Raw genomic sequence first — 20,828 nt, 5'->3', positions numbered from 1 at the left:
TAATTTGACAGGTAAATTCGATAAGAGCCAATTCATTGACAAGACAGTCTTCGTGCTGGAATGTATGGAGCGTCTACAAAGTGATTCGAACAAGGTCGAGACAAGGTATGTACGGAAAGTTCTGAGACAACAAGTGTTCAAAGACAAATTGAAGCACACCATCCATCTCTGGTGGGGATGCTGTCATTCATCCGCCACTGTGGCATTAGCATGTCTCCAGACCTGTAGCTATAGGATACCGAAAATTCATGACTTTTTTTTCTCTTATGTATGGCAGTGCTTCGAATTCTGTTTGCATAATTGTTCTGAAACGCCAGTGATCTATTTGCAAACAAGGAGAATGTTCTTATGATTAAGGGTGTTTTCGCAAGTGTGCACAGGCCTTTAGCTGTGTGAATGTTTAACGTTTCTGAGAGGTATACTGACAGCAGGAAAAGGATTCCACCGTGAGGCGTGAGCCACGTTTGGTATGCAGGCATGACTGGACACGTCACACATGATCCATTAGAATCGCTATGGAGGAAGCAGCTTGTGCTATTGGTTCAAAAGGCTTTGAGCACTATGGGACTTAACATATGAGTTCATCAGTCCGCCAGAACTTAGTACTACTTAAACCTAACTAACCTAAGGACATCACACACGTCAATTCTCGAACCTGCGACTGTAGCGTTCTTGCGATTCCAGACTGTAACGCCTAGAACCGCACGGCCACTACGGCAGGCCCTTGTGCTATTCTAGAACGGATTTCTGCAATGTCACTCCGCAATTAGCTCTTCGCCGGACCGCTGGTAGGGGGAGGGTTCACCGCCACCTCATGCTTGAGGGATCTGATCGTGCACTTGTGCCTGGTTTGGCAGTTGACAGCCACATCACTTCCTGGGGGTTACCAATAGCCTCCGCAGTGGTCCAGTGGAAAGGGGGAGGCGGTGGGTGGTGCCTGCGTATGTTGTTTGCGTGTCTGTTCCATTATTTTGCGAGCAAGTCTGTAGGCTGTGCTATGCACTATTTGGACAGTTTACGGTCTACACATCAGTGTGATGGATTATTTAGGAGCAGTTTGCAGGTCAGTAGTGAAATTATTTTGGTGTAGTAGTTTGCATGTGTGTGGGCTGTGGAATGCATTACTTCAACAGTCTACAATTAGCATGCGTGTCTGTTGCATTATTTACGAGTAGTTTGCAGGCCTGCAGACTGTGTATTGTAACCCCAAGCACATCAGCGTGAGTGTTTTGTATCAGTGTGGTAAATATACTCCATCCCTAAACGCATTGCTCCAAAATAAGCAAAATACACTCCTTCCTCTCTCCAGCAGCCCAATGCAAGCTGAGTCATTTTCCCCTCCAGACAGCCATCTTGGCTTATGTCACAGAACGGATGACATCACACTCTGGTGACAGTATTGTCTACTAGGTCTGTACCTGGTGGCAATCTCACTGTTTCCTGCCATTTCTCCCACCATCTTGGGTTATGTGATGGAATGGATGACAGTGTTTCTGGTGGCAGAACTGTGTACTAGGTCAGTTGGACTCTAGATATTGCGGTGGAAACATGGGATGGCGGTAGCTCCTCAAATTGTTTAAATAAAGATTGGTGCATGATTTCAATAGTTGACAATTAGTAAGCATGTTTGCAGAGTCTTTTAGTGGTTTGCATGTCTCTAGGCTGTGTGGCATAACCCCAAGCATGTCAGAGCATTTGCTTTGTATCAGTGTAATAAATATACTCCATCCCTAAATAAATTGTTCCAAAATAAGTACACTCCTTCCTCTAGGAGGAGGTGGTGTTCGGATGACTTAGGTTAGTGGGGGTATCCCAAGTGACCTTTCTTTCCTGCCATTTTCTTAGTGTAAGAGGTTGGATTTTCTTAGCTTAGCAGAGGTAGCCCAATAGACCTATCTTCCTGCCAAAATTCAAAACTTGGCACCAGTTCCTAGGATGAGGTGTCGGTCAGATGACATAGGTTAGTGGAGGTAACACAAGTGACCTTTCTTTCTCGCCATTTTCTTAGTGTAGTAGAGGTTGGATTTTCCTGCTGGAATTTGAACTTCCCACCAGGAGGGTGTTGCATGGGGCGTGGCACTTTCCCCCCATCTTGGGTCCGCAGCTCGTGGTCGTGCGGTAGTGTTCTCGCTTCCCACGCCTGGGTTCCCGGGTTCGATTCCCGGTGGGGTCAGGGATTTTCTCTGCCTCGTAATGACTGGGTGTTGTGTGATGTCCTTAGGTTAGTTAGGTTTAAGTAGTTCTAAGTTCTAGGGGACTGATGACCATAGATGTTAAGTCCCATAGTGCTCAGAGCCATTTGAACCCCATCTTGGTTACATCTAGCAACAATGCAGAGTGGCTCATAACTGGCCTTGGGGTTGGGTGACGTCACAGCTGCCATGCTGGATGATGTCATGGGCTGTTGCCAAGTCTACACGCCGCAATCTTGGATGGTGTCATCGCCTCCATCTTGGATACATCTGCCAACAATGCAGAGTGGCTCGAAACTGGCCTTCCACAATACTGATAGGACATCTGTTAAGACATGAGGTAATGACTTCCATGGTACTAGAGGGAGATGTAGAGGGCAAAAACTGTATAGGAAGACAGAGATTGGAATACACCCAACAAATAATTGAGTATGTAGTTTGCAAGTGCTATTCTGAGATGTACAGGTTATCATGGGAGAGGAAATCATGGCGGACCACATCAGAGACTGATGAAAGTAAGGCGGGAGTTAGGGAAAGTAGGAAAATGTGTGAACAGGGCCTAATCAGTTACCATTGGCTGCACATTAAACACAAACAGTTTATTTAAGGAAATAATTAATTTTTTTTTAAATTGACTGTAACACAAGTTACACTGATGGCTGAAGGCCTTATTAAGAAAGAATTCAAATTTTTTGTCTTCTGATGGCCACGAGCAGTGCTTCAGAACAATTAGTGGCTGAAATCCTGAATTACAAGTGAGGAAGAGAGCTACACATTGAAAATACCAAAATAATTTTTAAAACAATCATTAAAAAAATTGACTGTAACCAAGCTACACTGACAGCTGAAGGCCTTATTAAGAAAGAATTCAAATTATTAATGGGATGAAGGCCATGAGCAATACTTCAGAACAATTAACGGCTGAAGGCCTGAATTAGAAATGAGGAAGACAGTTACACATTAAAAATACCAAAATAATTTTTTAACGATCCTTTAAAAAATTAACTGTAACACAAGCTACACTGACGGCTGAAGGCCTTATTAAGGGGAATTCAAATTATTTGTCGGCTCTGCATGTTTACAACGTAGTTTTTGTTCGTCGGAATGTCAGGGATTAATTTTTCGGACATAGCATTTTTGAGGTTTTTACGCAAATAAGTATTCTATTTCTAATAATTTCCGGGTATGCAGCCGGATCCCGTCGACATTCTGCCACGATATTTCGGCCCAGAGACGTCCGGCCATCATCAGGTGAGTACACAACTACTGAAGAGCCCAGGTGCAGTCGCGGTATTTATGCCGAATCTCGCGCCCGAGTTGTACGTGCTGCCCTCGGTGGTGGAAATAAAGGTTCATCTAGTCATAGAGTATCGAATGACACTGTCAATTCCGCTGTGATTGTATAATTTTAATAACAGGATTCCAATTTTTATCCAGCTGAAAGCCGTTGTCACGATTTATAAGATTATTGGCAAGACGTATTTCCACTGATTCCTTGATTACGGAATCCCAAAAACCGGAAACCGGGGATAAAATTTTTGTTACATTGTATTCCATTGAATGTCCCAAAGAAATACAGTGCTCTGCTACTGCCGATTTTGACGGTTGCCGCAGACGGGTGTATCTTTCATGTTCTATACATCGTTCATGGACAGTTCTTGTCGTCTGGCCAATATATGCAGCGCCACATTCACAGGGAATTTTGTAGACGCCTGCCTTCTTCAGTTGTAAATCGTCTTTAACGGATCCAACCAGGGCCCGGTTCTTAGCTGGTGGACGAAAGATAACCTTGATTTTATTTTTCTTCAGTAATCGGCCTATTTTCGACGACACATTCCCGGCGTATGGAAGGAACGCAGTTGATTTAAGGTCATCATCTGCGTCCTCAGTGCGTTGCTTCTTGTTATGATAGTTGCGCATGGCCTTCCGTATTTGGCGAGAAGTGTAGCCATTCTCTTTGAAAACCTTCTCCAAGTGTTCTAATTCTGCGTGGAGATTTTCATCATCCGATATTATATGCGCTCGATGTATTAAGGTACTGAGAACACCGGCTGTTTGTGCTGGGTGATGGCAGCTTGACGCCTGGAGATACAGATCTGTGTGAGTCGCTTTCCTGTACACAGAATGTCCTAATGACCCATCATTTTTACGGCGTACTAGCACGTCTAGAAATGGTAAAGTGCCCTCTTTTTCAATCTCCATCGTAAATTTGATGTTCTCATGTAATGAGTTTAAGTGATGAAGGAATTTCTCCAGTTCCTGTCTGCCATGAGGCCATACAGCAAAAGTATCATCTACGTACCGCCAGAAGACCGTAGGCTTTAAAACAGCAGACTCAAGTGCTTTCTCCTCAAAGTCCTCCATAAAGAGATTAGCTACCACAGGCGACAAAGGGCTCCCCATGGCGACGCCGTCTGTTTGTTCAAAGAATTCGTCATTGAATAAAAAGTACGTTGAGGAGAGTATATGTTCAAACAAGGCCGTCATTTCTGCACTGAATAAGTTACCAATAAGATGTAATGATTCCATTAAAGGCACTTTGGTAAAAAGTGAGACCACATCAAAGCTGACTAATAAATCCGAGCTGCTAAGCTTAACATCCTTCAAGCGACTGACAAAATCCTCGGAATTACGTATATGGTGGCAACACTTACCCACATACGGCTTTAGTAACGAGGCCAGATATTTTGCTGTAGAATAGGTCGCAGCACCAATATTACTCACTATTAATCGTAGTGGGGCACCATCCTTGTGTATCTTCGGAAGACCGTAGAGTCTTGGTGGTACTGCATTGTGTGGTCTCAATCTCTTGATAACTTCTTCAGGTAGAGAACAGTCGTTCAAAAGGGTAGTAGTTTTCCTTGATATTCGGCTTGTTGGGTCCTTTTCAATTCTACGGTACATAGAATCATTTAGCTGACAATATATCTTCTCGTTGTAGGCTTCTCTTGTCAGAAGAACTGTGGCGTTACCCTTATCCGCAGGCAGTACGACTGTGCTAGTATCTTCTCTCAGGCTGCGGAGAGCAGCTCTTTCAGCTGGCGAGATGTTACTCCGTTGTGGCGCACATTTCAACAACGTTCGGCAAGATTCACGTCGAATTTCGTCTGCAGAATCCACAGGGAGACGTCTAATGGCTTCCTCAATGGAACTGATGAAATCCGTTAAAGGCAGTGAGGCAGGTGTAGGAGCGAAGTTTAAACCTTTCGCAAGCACTGACATCGTCGCATCGTCAAAAGATTTCTCCGTGAGGTTCACCACGGATCGTCCAGAGATAGCTTCTTGCGGTTTTCGTGTTACGAGTTGGCTAAACTTCGCACTTTGTCTGTTCGTACTGTCCCTGTGAGCCCAGTCTGCCTTGGCCCAGGATACGCCGTCAATCCAGTCCCAACTAAGGGAAGAACATCTTGCTGAAATCTTCAGATGTAAATAATATAAATTCCTGGCGACAGCGTCTAACTCACGTCGCGTAAAACGGATTCGTTCTCTTAATAATGCCAGACTCGCCTTGCGTTTTATATTGTTGGCAGCCACACTATTAATAAAATGAACAACTCTGGCGAAAGTTGGAATCAAGTTATTGTCTCTACATTTCAGTAAAAAATTTAGTGAACACAGCAACCTGGCTCTTTTCTCACGTAATTTATCCAATACGTGGATATCCTGAACCATCTCCTCCCCGTAAAGGTATTTGATGTGACTTCTGAAATTTTCCCGGCGTATTTCTTCTTCTAATAATTTCCGGGTATGCAGCCGGATCCCGTCGACATTCTGCCACGATATCAGAATTAGAACACTTGGAGAAGGTTTTCAAAGAGAATGGCTACACTTCTCGCCAAATACGGAAGGCCATGCGCAACTATCATAACAAGAAGCAACGCACTGAGGACGCAGATGATGACTTTAAATCAACTGCGTTCCTTCCATACGCCGGGAATGTGTCGTCGAAAATAGGCCGATTACTGAAGAAAAATAAAATCAAGGTTATCTTTCGTCCACCAGCTAAGAACTGGGCCCTGGTTGGATCCGTTAAAGACGATTTACAACTGAAGAAGGCAGGCGTCTACAAAATTCCCTGTGAATGTGGCGCTGCATATATTGGCCAGACGACAAGAACTGTCCATGAACGATGTATAGAACATGAAAGATACACCCGTCTGCGGCAACCGTCAAAATCGGCAGTAGCAGAGCACTGTATTTCTTTGGGACATTCAATGGAATACAATGTAACAAAAATTTTATCCCCAGTTTCCGGTTTTTGGGATTCCGTAATCAAGGAATCAGTGGAAATACGTCTTGCCAATAATCTTATAAATCGTGACAACGGCTTTCAGCTGGATAAAAATTGGAATCCTGTTATTAAAATTATACAATCACAGCGGAATCGACAGTGTCATTCGATACTCAATGACTAGATGAACCTTTATTTCCACCACCGAGGGCAGCACGTACAACTCGGCTATGCTGCGCATGTCAACACCTGACGCATGCGCTGTAGGATGCCAGTACATTTCACATGCGCGAGATTCGGCATAAATACCGCGACTGCACCTGGGCTCTTCAGTAGTTGTGTACTCACCTGATGATGGCCGGACGTCTCTGGGCCGAAATATCGTGGCAGAATGTCGACGGGATCCGGCTGCATACCCGGAAATTATTAGAAGAAGAAATACGCCGGGAAAATTTCAGAAGTCACAAGTATTCTATTGTTTTGCGTTTATCGCGATAATTTACCCTTTTTCTTTAATTATGTCAATAAAATTTCGAGGTGTTTTGTATGTTTAAAATGTAGTTGTGCGTTGAGAATGTTTTCTGGGTATTTTTCTGAGCGAGTGTATATTTCCATTTCCTCCAAAATGTTTGTAGTGTGTCTTTTAGTTTCTTTGTGTAAAATTTTTTAGCATTTTCAATATTTTCCGCATTATGTTGTTGGCATTTTAAATACATGTAAAATCTGGATTGGCTGCTCTCACAATTTTGTGTGAGTTATCTAAACCTGATTCCGGAATTCCTGCCTATTTGTTCGATATAAAATTTATTTCAGTCATCACAAGAAAGTTTGTGGACGCCTGACTTTGAAAAAGTGGAGATATTATTTTACGTTGATCGTATTTTGTCTTCAATCTGTTATTCGTAAGAAATGCTAATTTCATTTTTGTTTTCTTAAGCAATTACCGACACTTGACCTATTTATGGTGATGTAACAAAGGTAGGTTTACTTGCGATTTTTCGTCTCTTTTTAATGATACTTTTTACGCATGCTGTTAGTCTTAGTTTTATGTGTTGTTCATAAAGATTTAACACTGTTTTGGGGTGGAAGCTATTTTGTTGCGTTATGTATTGTAGCCTTTTTATTTCATACTGTATCACATTATTATCGAGAGGTAAGCTATTAATCACTGATTTGAAATTTGCGTATTTAGGCGAATTTGTGTGACAAGAATTTTTATTTATGATAGTGTCAGTCATGGTAGCTTTACTATATATTTCGAACTGGCGGTTGCTGTTGTTGCTTATTTTTAGGTGTAAGAAGTTTATCAATTTGTTCTGTTTTATTTCCATTATCTTAGTGTACAAATTGTTTACTTGCTGACGGATCATTTATATGTCTTGGTCATCTCCTCATACTAGTAGTTGTGTGTTATCCGCATATTTGTGGTAACAAATAATGTTGTTTGGAATTGGCTTGTTTGAACTGAAAAATTTTTCTTCTTGCAGATGGCGGCAGTCCACAACGTGTGCATACGACTAAACAAGTGTTACTTGCCGTGGTGTGTTGTTCTCCGTTGATTACCACAAGTGATAAGTGATAAGTGAGTGAAAAATGGGAAGAGCACGAGTAAGCGGCAGCAGGCGAGGCTACAGGGGCGCAGGCAGCGCGGGCGCCCGGTCTCCGGCGGCAGGTGAGGCCTCGCTTCCCGACATCGGGGAGCTCGTCCGGTCCCAGGTGAGTGCGGCGCTGCAGAGTAAAGACACGCTAGACGTAATCGTGCAGTCCATCACGGACTCTGTGACGGCCGCGGTCATGGAAAAACTGCAAGAGTCTGTCGGGCGCAACAGCACCGAAATCCAGTCTCTTAAAAAGTCCCTGGCCGCACAAGAGAAAAAAGCCGCCGACCTAGAAGCTAAACTGTCTGCGGCCACCGATGAAATTGAGCAGTATCAGCGAAGGAACAGCTTGCGCTTGTTCGGGGTAGCTGAGAACGATCGTGAAAACACCGACGACCTGGCCATTAGCCTCGTGCGTGAGAAACTTGGCGTGCAGATCGACGTGGCCGATATTGACAGAAGCCACCGTGTTGGGCGCAGGATACCAGGTGCCATGAAACCCAGGCCCATAATAATTAAATTTGTGTCATACCGGAAAAGAGCTGAAGTGTTTGCCCAGAAAAGAAAACTCGTCAAGAGTGGTGTTACCCTGAGGGAAGATCTGACGCGCGAAAGACTAAAAGTTTTGAACACTGCGATCACACAGTTCGGCCTTCAAAATGTATGGACCCAGGATGGCAGGATCGTAGTCAAGACGGAAGGAGGGAGGAAAACGGTGACGAACATGTCCGAACTGAAAGTCTGAGCGAAATCTCGCGAGACACAAAGTCTCATATTGTACTCTGTCTAATATAAGTTAATTTTTATTCTTTTTTTTCATTTTTTAAGTAAATATTGCTTTGTTATTTCTATAAGCACCATAAGTACTCTCTTTAAAATCAGTCAATTGTTTCACATAAATATTGCTTCTTTATTTGTCTGTCATAAGTGCTCATGCATATTCATATTATCAGTCAAATGGGAATTAACATTGTCCATTAACAGGAATCTCCTTAATACCGCCTTTCTATATCTGTCATTTTCATCCTCGTCACTACCACTACTACTACTATTATCTTTTTCGTAACCACTACTGCCACTTTCCATCTTTCTTTTTGCTCCTTTCTCCGATACCTCCAGCTTGTCTTTCACCTTTAGCTCACAGACGCTTGAGTCAGTCACGACCCTGGACACACCTGTAAATATGTCTTCCCCCGCGAAATCCAGCTTTTGTCCCTCTTCTGGCCAGCAGGTAGACGGAGCGCGCTCGGTCCTACAGGCGGCCACAATGGGACGGACCGGTTCCGGCGACGGGCTCTTTGTGGCCCACGCGAACGCGCAGTCGCTAACGGCTCACTTCGACGAGTTCTGTGACCTGTTCTGCCAATCGCTGTTCCATGTTATCCTCGTCTCTGAAACTTGGTTGAAACCAAATATTTCTTCCGACGCTATCCGAATCAATGGTTACTCTCTCCTAAGGGCAGATCGTGAAACACGACGCGGAGGTGGTGTGGCTGCCTACTGTACTATGCACATCGGATGCAAAGGGCGAAGGAGAAGCAGAGTTCTTGTTTTTCGAAATAAACACATCAAATCAGAAACTGCTAATTGGAGTAATCTATAAACCTCCAAACGTCGGTGCTATGTCCTCCTTTCAGTCTGCCCTGTCCTCGCTCGTGACACTGTATGAACACATAATCATTATGGGCGACACAAACATCGACTTACAGTTAAAATCTCCCTCTGCAGAAAAACTAAGGAGACTGTTCCACTCGAATGATATGAGTTTAACATCGCTGGACCCAACTCATCACACGCCACACAGCCATACACTCATAGATATAATAGCAACAAAGCGACCAGATAAAATAATTCGCGCCAATCAGACATCCGCTCCAGGACTCTCTGCTCACGACGTGATATTCTTAAATTACTCAGTGCATACTACCAAAGAAAAATCTCACCTGGTAACCTACAGAAACCTAAAAAATGTTAACCATGACGCTCTTCAAAAGGATTGCTCAGACATCCCTTGGCATGATATAAGCAATGAACCGACTTTAGACGGAAAAATTCGGGAATTATGTCGCAAAATTATTACACTGTATGATAAACATGCTCCTCAACGCACTGTCAAGGTAAAGAGAGCTCCCGCTCCGTGGCTCACCACTGCATTACGCCAGTTAATGAATAAACGTGATGCTGCACATAGGGCCTTCAAGCGTAACCCAACTCCCGAGGCGTACGAAGCTTATAGGAAACTCCGAAATAGAACCAAGCAAAGCGTAAGGAATGCCAAAATCAGACATGCCCGCTCTGTCGTATGCGGTATAACAAAACCTGCTGCACTGTGGAAAAAGCTGCGCAGTTTCGGTATAGGGAAGCGAAGATCTGACGCTGTTTATCAAGCGTCTGCAGAAGAATTCAATGATTTCTTCTCAACAGCTATAAACTGCCACGCAGCGACAAATTACCAGCCCCAAGATATCAATCTCTCGAGAGACAAGTTTTTCCTAAAACATGTAACTACTGGCACAGTACACAAGGCAATTATGAGAATCTCTTCCGAGGCAGTAGGAAATGATGGAGTGAGCATTGGCATGATTAAGAACGTCGTAGACACTATTACTCCAGTTATCACGGACATCTTCAACCTGTCTCTTGTCAGTAGTACATATCCTACTGAGTGGAAGCAAAGTTTAATTCAACCTATACCCAAGACTGACAACCCTAAGTCGCCAGGTGACTACAGGCCGATCAGCATACTACCTGCAATATCTAAAGCCCTAGAATACATCGTCCATGAACAGCTGACGGATTACCTCAAAACTCATAACATCCACAACAAATATCAGTCAGGCTTTCGAAAGCACGATAGTACAGCAACTGCATTAATCAAAGTAACTGATGACATTAAACATGCTATTGACAGACGTGAAGCTACCATCCTAACACTGCTTGACTTTTAGCAAGGCTTTTGATACAGTTGACTTTGATATATTACTAATTAAAATGAAACAGCTGAATTTCTCAAACAGCGCTATACACTGGTTCGACAGCTACCTCAAAAACAGAAGTCAACAAGTCATTTGTGGGTCGGAAAAGTCATCATGGAAAAACGTGCGCTCTGGAGTTCCCCAAGGCTCCGTCCTTGGTCCATTACTCTTCTCACTGTACATTAATGATATTTCTTCAGTGATTCACTCCTGCAACTACCATCTATATGCCGACGACATCCAACTGTACATAAGTGCAAGCCCCAAGAACATTGCTGACGCAGTAGCGAGTATGAACGCAGATCTTTGCTCTGTTTCTCGATGGGCACAGAACCTAGGTCTGAAACTAAACCCCAAGAAATCCCAGGTCATACTTATATCTCATCCAAAGTTAATCAGTCGGTACTTTCGCGAAACAGTCCCTCAAATACTCCTCAATGGTGCCCAACTACCATACCAAAAAACAGTAAAAGACCTTGGAATAATCTTGGATGAACACCTAAACTGGGAAGAACAAACAGTCACAGCTTGCCGGAAATCGCTCTCCTCTCTACATGCAATTCAAAAATTTAGAAAAATATTTCCAACCCATGTTAAACAAAAATTAGTTCAAACACTAGTCTTGCCTAATCTTTACTACTGTGATGTAGTTCAACACGGCACAAATAGTGAAAATTCGAGATGCCTCGAGCTAGTGATGAATGCTTGCGTTAGATACGTATGCAATATACGGTTGTATGATCATATCAGTCCTTCATACTCCCAGCTCGGTTGGATACGCCCACATAAGGCACGCGATCTCCACACGATGTGCTTACTTCAACGATTTCTTAGCCACTGGTGCCCCCAATACTTATCTTCTCACATTAAACACCTATCATCATTCCACAACCGCAATACCAGATCGGATACATCTAGCATCTTGGCTGTACCTTTACATAACACAAAATCTTTCTCTGTGTCATTCTCCATCTCAGCCATACGACTATGGAACGCGCTCCCCTGTGATCTGCGTCTTATCCAGAACCACTTAACATTCAAGAGGGAACTCAAGACTTACATATTAGGGACGGTATAGCCACCATTGTCGTGCCCCTCTCATCTTTTTCTTTCTCCTCTCCATCATAGCTTCGAATTTTACCATTCTATTTCTCCTCCTCTAACTTATCTACCTTTTCTATATCTCTTTCACCCCATTCTATCGTCTTATGTCTCTGCTTGATGAGAATAACTCACAAGCTGCAAGAATATAACGAGAAAATTCCCAACTAGCAATAGGACTGACATTCATAAAAGGAAAAATATGTTCACTTTCCTATACATAGTCATTACTATTATTATTATTCTTGATTATTATAATTATTTTTTGATTGATATAATTGTCATTGTAGTACTTTTGTAATCTCTAATTTTATATTTTTTTCTGTAACATTAATACTGTATAACATGTTATATGTCTTTAATGTTCTGTAGAAACTGAAATTTGTTGAATCTGAGTATGCCTGGTTAGGTGTAAGAGAGGGCCTGAAGGCCCTAATCGTGCCAGGTAAAATAAATGCATAAATAAATAAATAATAAATGTCTGCTATGGCGTATGAGATACAATTGGTTCAAATGGTTCAAAGGGCTCTGAGCACCGTGCGACTTAGCTTCTGAGGTCATCAGTTGCCTAGAACTTAGAACTAATTAAACCTAACCTAAGTACATCACACACATCCATGCCCGAGGCAGGATTCGAACCAGCCACTGTAGCGGTCGCTCGGTTCCAGACTGTAGCGCCTAGAACCGCACGGCCGGCCGGCTAAGATACAATTTCCCATAGCTATGTACTCCATCTCATTGTTTATTAATTTTATTTTCAAATTCAAAATAGATCTGAGATAAATTTAGTAATAATAGATTTATCATTTCATAAGTTCCAATGACATATATTTTTCTGTTGTTGAGAAGGGTTCTCATTATGACGTCTTTTGTTTCTGATACTGGCATATTTTTATATATACTGGTTATGTCAAATGAAATGAATTTTCCTCCTTGGCGAATCTGTATGCCTTTTATGTTCTGCAATAATACTCTCGAATTTTTAGTGCATATTTTTGTTGTATGTGTGGGGTGCATCTATCAGTTTACTGAGTTTTTGGGTTAAGAGATATGGTGGGCAACCTATACGGTTAGTTATTAGACGACTTAGAATTTGTTCCTCATGCATTTTTCGTTGTGCATGTAAACATGATGTTCCGGGATTCATGACAATGTATGACTTCGTATCTCTTTCTGTAAGACTGCATTGCGATTTTCAATTGTATTCTTACCTTGGGCGTTGCATTTGTTGGTGTGGTTGTGCTGTATGTGTGTGATATTTTTATCCAGAAAGAAATTTAGTACTTTTTCTACATATTCGACGAACAAGGAGATTTTAAACATGGAAGAATATAATTTAATTGACATTAGTAAAGGAAAATGGTAAATTATCGCAATAAGCGCAGAACAATAGAATACTTATCATTTACGTAAGACCCACAAAAATACTACCTCTGAAAAATTAATTGTAATCACTAACTTCCGCGATGTATACATTTTATTGTAAACGTACATATCTCATCGCTGTCAGGAAAGGTACCAGGAAATAATTTTACAAGACCACGAAAAATAAAAACTAACCATATAGGAAGCTTGGTTGTATCCTACCAAAAGACCACCGACATTTACGCTCCACGTTGCCATATGGGCCACTTCATGCCAGCTAAGACGTAAGCATAATGTGCCACACATAGCCACAGACTATCACAGACAATCTTCACAGGTACACTTGATGACGGCAGATCTCTGAAACGAGCTCGTTGTGTAACTTGTATCACTACGAGTAAATAAGTAAACAGTGCAGAAAAAACTTGTGCTTAAAAAAAATGTAGTCCTTCGATCTCACGCAGATTGCGGGCCCACTGGAAAGGAAATTTCAAAGATGTTTTCACAAACAGATGGAAATGAAATTTTTTCGATTTCTCACAACAAACACAGTTCAATTTTTTGTTTCGTTTCTAATAGAAAATTGACAAAATGGGACAGTGAGGGTTCGTCAGCTAGTGTATAAAATAAAATGGCAAGGATTTGTCCGCGGTGGTATAATAAATTGACGTGACGTCACGATACATACCAAAATATATTCTTCGCATTTTCGGGGACAGAACATGTGTTTCATCAGTCTGTCTTAAGGAAAATGCCGGAGTGGCAAAGCAGCCTTCTCAAATCACACACGTCTCTCCTTGCTTATTTCAAAGTATAATAAAAAGATTGTTACTTCAAGAAGGCGAAATACTTACGATTACTGAACCAAATATACCAGAAAAACTTCTTAAAATAGCTTCCTGAAGGTGCAACATTTTGTAACATTTTATATTTAAAGAAGGAGCCACATGGGCCGCAGAAAAATACCACTTAAATTTTCTGTATTTTTTTTTTTGTTTTTCCAGTTCAAGTGCCATTCAAAATGAAATTTTGATCTTTAGAATAATGTCGTATCTCTTTCATTATATATATACATTTCTCTGCTTTGCGAAGTAACATTGCTTCCAATTTTGTCTACTACGTGCTTTTCATCCTTTAAATGTGCAACAAATGTCGATAGGTAGCTTTTCTCGGCGTTACACTGTTCTTTATATTATGCACATATTTTTCTACCGATTTGTCTAATGGGATCATTCTGTGGTTTACACATTAAAATTAAATATGATTGCCAAAGTGTGTTACGCATTCAGGAGAACGAGAATTGATCTCGACCGGGCGTCCCAACGTCGAAGGTTGATGAGTATGCTGCCTACTGGGCTGTACAGGTTGTTCCAATTGACACGAAGATAAAATGAGGTCCTTCCTCTTCTCAGAGTCGCTACATTTCAGTTTCATCAAACAACGTGAATTTTAACATAATGAAGAGCTCTCTACCCGACACCACCATGTGTCTCGGAATTGGAACAGTATCTCTGCAAGAACAGTGTGGAATGTTGTGGACTGACAAGACAGGCAGTCCACAGTGCGGGTAACCGAAAGGCACGCGTTTACACACGCCGGCTGGCGTTATGTCTGAAACAGGATACGTAATGAATGCTATAAAGAAAAGTACGTAGCTGCTGGAATACTTAACTTTAATCCATCATTTGTATACAGCATTCTTGATGATACAAGTGAGACTCTCTCTAGAAATGGTTAATGGCGCCTTGCTGGGTCGTATCCATGGACTTAGCTGAAGGCTATTCTAACTGTCTCTCGGCAAATGAGAGAAAGGCTTCGTCAGTGTAGTCGCTAGCAAAGTCGTCCGTACAACTGGGCGAGTGCTAGTAAGTCTCTCAAGACCTGCCTTGTGGTGGCGCTCGGTCTGCGATTACTGACAGTGGCGACACGCGGGTCCGACATGCACTAATGAACCGTGGCCGATTTAAAGCTACCACCTAGTAAGTCTGGTGTCTGGAGGTGACACCACATGGAAATTCTCTATGTAATGTTCAGGGTTTATACACATCGATCCCCGAGAGAAGTCGTGGGCTTAGATGTCTCTTCACGTGAGTCTTTCATTGAAATGTTGTTAACTAGGACTGTCAAACAATGGACATTCTCGAAGAGAAAGACGTGCGTAGGAATACGTCAAGCCGTTTACAGTCAGTATTGTGAGGAGACTATAAAATAATTGTCACGTCTCGACGGCAGCAATTTCGTGATGAAGTAACCCAGCCGTACGTTTCTAGTTGCTGCTTTCATAAGGAACAGCCCTCTCAGTCACCTCCAGGAACGTCGCAGCTCCCAGAAACGTGATAGATACTTGATGTCAAATCGCGTTTTACCAGCACACGTCGACAAACTTATTTGCGTTATTTTGTATTCATTATCTCATATGCCATTTTCACCACTCAACGCATTTTATTCACAAACATCGGGTGTAAATTTCTGCTATCGTGCTAGTTTAGTTGGAAAGCCTTTTATTGTTTCTCAAAATATTCGGCTTTAAGATTTATTCAGTTTTTCATGCGTTCCAATCATTTTGAAATATTTTTCGCACTGTTATGCTGATGCCCCGAAATCATGATTTCAGTATTCAACAGCTCTCTAAGGTTGTGAAAACAAGGGAACAAAAAGAATTCGGTAGTCGATAAAATAGTATATTTACGGGCACTGAAACATTAATTCCGTGTTTTTCTCTGAAAAATAATCAATTGTTTTACGTGTTCTGCGGTGGGACTGTCATGACTGAAAATTATGAGAAGTTTTCGGTATGTTTTCCTTATATCATCAACGTAGCAATCAAATTGTTGTATAGCGTTCATTATTAATGTTTCTTAGAAATGCTGAGGCAATGTTTGTAACATGTCGATCTTATCAAAAATAACGAGGGATTACTTTGTTGAAAGAGCATTGGTAACGAAGCACTTTCATCTCTGAGCACCCACTTAGTTGACTGCTCCTTAGATTCCGTCTTGTATGATTATATAGAAGTTTTGTCTGCTGTAACGATGCTGAGTACGGATTTTACATTTCCATGGTCGAATTGTTTTCGTGCACCAGTTGGCACATGATTGCTTTTAAAATTTGGTGAAATTGTGGGAGCTCAGAGGGAACGTATTTGTCATAGCTTCACGACAAATCGAATAAACTCTTCCATAAGTCAAGGACGCCTCTCTTCCTCGGTGCGTCACACCCTCTTGAATCATTTGAATCGTGTTGTGCAAAGCACTTGCGCTCGTAACAAAACGGTCAGACCAGGAAACAGTATCTTCCGTCAGACAGCCGATATTAAGTCGGATTAAACTCTGTTTACGAACGGTAAATAGTATTTGAAAATTGTTTACCAAAGTCGAACGTAGCTATTCTGCCAGTTGTTATTATGTGAGACGCATTACGAAAACTGTAATAAAATCGTGAAACGCAACTCTTCACATCAAATTTCCGATAATAAGGTCTTACCCTCGACCAAGGTGGAATTTTACAAAAGCTGACTGGACAAAATTCTCTGTACAACTTGATTATACCTTGAGCTGGATCCCTCCAACCAGCAAGAGCTATGAGAGGTTCGTGGGAGCGGTCATTAGCTCTGCGAAAACAGCGATCCCAAGAGGGTACCGCAAAAAATACATTCCCGGCTGGACAGGGATATGCGATGACCTGTACGCGGAGTTCCTCAAGAATGGGGACCGGGAAATAGCGGATGAACTATTACATAACATCGACTTTATTAGACGGCAAAAATGGGAGAATACTGTTGAAAATCTAGACTTCTCAAAGTCAAGCCGACAAGCCTGGTCCCTACTACGTAAACTTGGAGGCGCAAACCCACCTGAACGTAGAAAGGACGAAATATCTCCCAACAAGGTTGCATCCCGCATAGTTTCTGCGTCTAGAGCCCCACGAAATAGAAAGCACACAACAAAAGTGAAGAAAGACTTAAAAACATTAAAAAGGACCCGTGCAATAGACTCAGAATATTCATCAGATATTCGCATCGAGGAGGTTACCAATGCCCTGAAGAAGGTTAAATCAGGCAAAGCTCCGGGTTTCGATGGTATCCACCCTGAGTTCCTCATACATGTTGGAGCCTACACAAAACAATGGCTGGCTAAGTTCTTTACGGACATTCTCCAAGTGGGTAACATTCCTCCCTCACTTAAACGAGCAAAGATCATCGCAGTCCTGAAACCTGGTAAACCAGGCGATAGACCAGAGAGTTACCGCCCCATTGCCCTTCTCAGTATGGTATATAAATTACTAGAAAGACTGCTCCTCAACAGAATAGGCCAGACTATACTCAAAAAAATCCCTATCGAACAAGCAGGATTCCGTCCATACCGCTGCTGTACAGATCAAGTCCTATCACTGACAACATATATAGAGGCGGGGTTCCAGAAGAAAAATAAAGTAGCTGCAGCATTCGTAGACCTAACAGCAGCCTATGATACAGTTTGGAAACAGGGGCTCATGTACAAATTAATCTGTGCCGTCCCCTGCAAGAAGATAACCAACCTCATTGATGATATGTTGTCAAATAGAACCTTCCAAGTAATAATGGGGAATGAGAGAAGTAAACAGATGAAACTCAATAATGGACTCCCACAAGGCTCTGTCCTTGCACCCCTTCTTTTCAGCCTTTACATCGCTGACATGCCTGCAACCAGATCGCGCAAATTTGGTTATGCTGATGACTGGGCTCTAGCAACAGCCCACAGAAATATAGAAACTGCCGAAGATATCCTTACGAGTGACCTAGGGATTCTCAGCGAGTACTTTAAAAAATGGAGGCTACAACCTAGTGCTACAAAGACGGAAGTATCTGCCTTCCATTTGAACAACAAAATGGCCAACAGAGAACTACAAGTCTATCTAGATGGGAAATTACTAAATCACAACAAACACCCAAAGTACCTTGGGGTTACCCTAGATAGGACACTAACATTCAAAGAACACCTGACGAAAACTGCAGCGAAACTTAAAACACGCAACAACATATTGCAGAAGCTCTGTGGCACCACTTGGGGCTCCACAGCATCTACCTTAAGAACATCCGCACTTGGCTTGGTGTATCCAGTGGCAGAATACTGTGCCCCAGTGTGGCTCAACAGCAAACACACACACATGGTAGATAGCCAACTTAATGCAACAATGCGTATTATATCAGGCACAATCAGGCCAACTCCTACAGTGTGGCTGCCCGTTCTCAGTAACATAGCCCCTCCTAACCTGCGCCGTGAACACGCTCTGGTTAGAGAATTTCAAAAAATCATGAGCAACCCTCAATTACAAATCCATGAAGATACTCACGACATCCAAGGAAACCGACTCCGGTCTAGGAATCCTCCACTAAAGACCGCACAGGCTCTGCACCAAACCAACTTCAAAATAAATGACCGATGGAAAGAGGAATGGGAGAGCAGAACAGTAGTAAACTGCCACAGTATGCCATGCATCTTTAGTAAACCAAAAGGATTTGATTGCCCTCGCAAAGTTTGGTCAACTCTTAATCGCATCAGAACCAACTGTGGGAGATGTGCCGACTCCTTACACAGATGGGGTAAACTTCCTTCGGCCGCTTGCGACTGTGGCGCTGAGAGACAGACGGTCAAACACATCGTGCAGGAATGCCCACTAAGGGCATACGAGGGTGACCCACAAGATTTCCTAATGGCGACCCAAGAGGCAATCGACTATTTACTATCTAAGCTGGACGTCTGCTTGTGACTGGTCTTCTGTGAGTGTAACTTTACAATTGGCGGTGTCCTTATATACAAACTGTTATTTATTGCTCTGTTTATACATATGTGATTTTTTTTAATCGTGTTGTTTCTGTAATTTTTACTGTGATGTTATGAGCCATACGCTAAATAAATAAATAATCCTGTTTAACGACGCCGTTTCGTTAAACCCTCACTGAAAAACAGACTGCTCGGCGAATTTCTGAGGTATCGTTGTTTTCATAATAAAAAAAGACAATTTCTGAAAGAACAATTACTACTGTCATATGTGAACAGCGCTATCTACTGATCAACTGTGCACCCCTCGTGGTACGGTCTAACGACGATTCGGCAGTTTGGAACACTTTTAGCTTCAAACACTTGAACGCACAATTACGGTTACGTTTGTGGGCCGTTTGACGCGAAAGTAACGAAGCACAGAACGAAGGGCAAACAGCGGTCGATGCCCGAATATCTCTGCACGGTGTAAGGTGATTGCAAGGTAGAGGATCAACGAACTGAAACGCTTCGAGTACGACAAATGTGGACGTAGAACAATGGAAATGGTGAGAAACGAAAACGTTTGCGAATACTATGCGCGCACTGAAATTTGGCAGAATGTAGTTACTGCAGCAAAGAAATGAAGTGACAGTTGTTACATGTTAGCGACGTGAATCGGTGAGGTGGGGTCGAACGCTTGATCGTGTTAATCTTCCAGCCACAGGGCGTCCATATTAAAGTACTGCACGGGCACTGTTGAGTACTTACAGCGAGTACCGTAATTATTTTACATATGTTATCCCTATTGAGAAACGTATAATAACGACACTTGGAAAATACGTACCGAGGGCGTCAGAGGACAACTCGGTGCATCTGAGACACGGTGTGTGCGACGGCTCATGTGCGTCGCCTGCTTTTATAATGACCTCAGCTGGAGATAGCGGGAGCCGCAATGTTATCACCAGTCACACACTGCTCGTGGCCACCACGAAGTGTCGCCTGTCACTGACGACAAGAAAATTCGGCTCGAAAATAGCATACTACGTCTAACAGCAGATATCACGTCAGATGTAATTTGAAGGACTGTGAGATTCACAGCGAAGAACTCTGCTGACGTTTCGTCAGACGCTATCGTTTCGTTTCTTCCAATGAATCCCGTCAACTGTGCCTGTACCTTGTTTCAGTATTTATTTTTTATTTTACGAATAGTTTACAGCTCTTTAGTCTGTTTCACGCAATCTGGTACCCAAGTCTTGGGATCCTCGTATAAACATTCTTTCAAATTTCTTCTTTAAGTAGCCTCTTCCATTTCCTTTTTTTTTTCTTTCTGCACAGGAGTCTCCTCCTTTACTCACATACTGAGATTGCCATCGTTCACCCCTAATCTCGTCACATACCCATAAAACTTTAAACGCCGGTGGTATGTGCGGGGAGTTTTCCTCATTTCTTTGTTTCGGATCTTGCCTCACCTACGAACTGTACAACGTCTCCCCAAAAAGAATTCCCTTGCACGGCTTTAAGTCTTCTTCTGTCTTCTTTTGTCATTTCCCAGGATTTCGCTTCCGTATAAACAAATGCTTTGTATTATTGACTCATGTAACCTTTTGTTCTTCATTTCATCCGAC

General features: G+C 42.4%; 1 protein-coding gene across 3 annotated transcripts in view; it reads right to left on the bottom strand.

Annotated features, from left to right (window-relative positions):
• The window catches only part of LOC126187726 (glucose dehydrogenase [FAD, quinone]-like), a 44,067-nt gene extending 23,882 nt beyond the window's left edge, over nt 1–20,185 (bottom strand). The window contains exons 1-2 of one of the 3 annotated variants that reach the window (XM_049928969.1): nt 20,048–20,079; nt 7,956–8,151 (exon numbers count right to left, since the gene is read on the bottom strand). The gene's annotated coding sequence lies outside the window, so the exon portion shown is untranslated. Of the gene's footprint in view, nt 1–7,955; nt 8,152–20,047 lie in introns of all 3 variants that reach the window. The other 2 variants (XM_049928970.1, XM_049928971.1) reach the window with 2 other exon arrangements.
• Between the last annotated feature and the right edge of the window lie 643 nt (nt 20,186–20,828).

Source organism: Schistocerca cancellata, chromosome 5 (genome assembly GCF_023864275.1).
Source record: "Schistocerca cancellata isolate TAMUIC-IGC-003103 chromosome 5, iqSchCanc2.1, whole genome shotgun sequence".
In the NCBI taxonomy this organism is placed as follows: domain Eukaryota; kingdom Metazoa; phylum Arthropoda; class Insecta; order Orthoptera; family Acrididae; genus Schistocerca; species Schistocerca cancellata.
Note: the sequence above shows the minus strand (reverse complement) of the source record. Positions and strands in the feature narration are given on the sequence as shown.